Here is a 1,962-nt window from a genome sequence, read left to right on the forward strand (position 1 = left end):
GACTCGATGTTCCTCAAGCCCCCGCCTAATCGCCTCCCAGGGTAGGGTGTTAAACGCATTGGCGATGTCCAAGGACACCGCCAATGCCACCCCACCCCGGGAGACCACGCCGCTGGGGCTTTGAAACTTTCGGCACGTATCGAACAGTTCTTCTCTATTATCTCGAGAACGGACACGACGACCGTACACTTTGAGCACACAGCAGCGTGTTTTAGCATGCCAGCTACACGGTGGTGTGCCTAACGTGTGGATAGCTCGAAATTTTCGTTCCGGACCGATGTGACCGGGAAGCATCACGCCGCTGGGACTTTGAAACTTTCGGCACGTATCGAACAGTTCTTCTCTATTATCTCGAGAACGGACACGACGACCGTACACTTTGAGCACACAGCAGCGTGTTTTAGCATGCCAGCTACACGGTGGTGTGCCTAACGTGTGGATAGCTCGAAATTTTCGTTCCGGACCGATGTGACCGGGAAGCAACACGCCGCTGGGACTTTGAAACTTTCGGCACGTATCGAACAGTTCTTCTCTATTATCTCGAGAACGGACACGACGACCGTACACTTTGAGCACACAGCAGCGCGTTTTAGCATGCCAGCTACACGGTGGTGTGCCTAACGTGTGGATAGCTCGAAATTTTCGTTCCGGACCGATGTGACCGGGAAGCATCACGCCGCTGGGACTTTGAAACTTTCGGCACGTATCGAACAGTTCTTCTCTATTATCTCGAGAACGGACACGACGACCGTACACTTTGAGCACACAGCAGCGTGTTTTAGCATGCCAGCTACACGGTGGTGTGCCTAACGTGTGGATAGCTCGAAATTTTCGTTCCGGACCGATGTGACCGGGAAGCAACACGCCGCTGGGACTTTGAAACTTTCGGCACGTATCGAACAGTTCTTCTCTATTATCTCGAGAACGGACACGACGACCGTACACTTTGAGCACACAGCAGCGTGTTTTAGCATGCCAGCTACACGGTGGTGTGCCTAACGTGTGGATAGCTCGAAATTTTCGTTCCGGACCGATGTGACCGGGAGGCAATACGGCCCTGAAATTATTAAATATTTGTATTTATTCGTCCTGTGGTATGCTACTAACATATATGTTTCATTTATTCTTTGTTCGATTTGTCGTAGTGGGCTGTATCGTGATTTGTTCGGAATGTGGTTTTCCGTCTAAGTTCCAGCGGGTCGCCCGGGCGGTCTGTCGTTGCGGCGGTTTTCCCCCGTAAGCGCGCGTGCTGTGGACCGTGCGTCGCCGGCGTCCCGGCCGGCCGTTCGGTACCTATAAGAGACCGAACGGTACGGGCGGCCGGTCGAGGCAGCGTCGGGCGCTTGGCTATTCTTCGACCTCGGTCGAGAAGCAGTCATCGCTCCTTGAGATTTTCTCAACTGTTTTCGCACCGTGTTTCGTTCCGCTACTATTTCTCTATACAGCAGTGCCACGAGTCGGTGTCTTTGACCGAATGGCTCTTATGTGGTATACGCGTCAAAGCGACGCTGATAGACTTTTATACACGAACGTGTATAATCGTACTTTACTATGCATCAACTCTTACAGTCCGAGCGATTGTATAAATTGTTTTAAACTAAAATTGTCGGCTCCTCTCCGTCGAGAGAGGGCATTTGGGACGACACGAGCAAAGATTGAAATACGGGTGTCTGAGATCGATGAAACCGGCGTTCGTACGTACTTTCTCGATATGAATAGTAACGATAGGCGCTTTCTCGAAAAGACCGGCATGACACTTGTCCGCGCTTTCTCGACCATGCGTCGATGATGCCCAGCGTGTAGTATCCGTGCCTAAACGATGGATGCCTAGCGCTAGAGGTACTTGCACGAAGGTAGTGCGCTGCGAACGAATCGTGTTTTGTCGATTGTGGGATACTATTTTAAGTCTCTAAGGGAGAAAAGGAAAAGAGAATTGTGATGGATCTTAAAATTTCTTTGAAT

This window comes from Ptiloglossa arizonensis, unplaced genomic scaffold (assembly GCF_051014685.1).
Source record: "Ptiloglossa arizonensis isolate GNS036 unplaced genomic scaffold, iyPtiAriz1_principal scaffold0231, whole genome shotgun sequence".
Taxonomy (NCBI): Eukaryota; Metazoa; Arthropoda; class Insecta; order Hymenoptera; family Colletidae; genus Ptiloglossa; species Ptiloglossa arizonensis.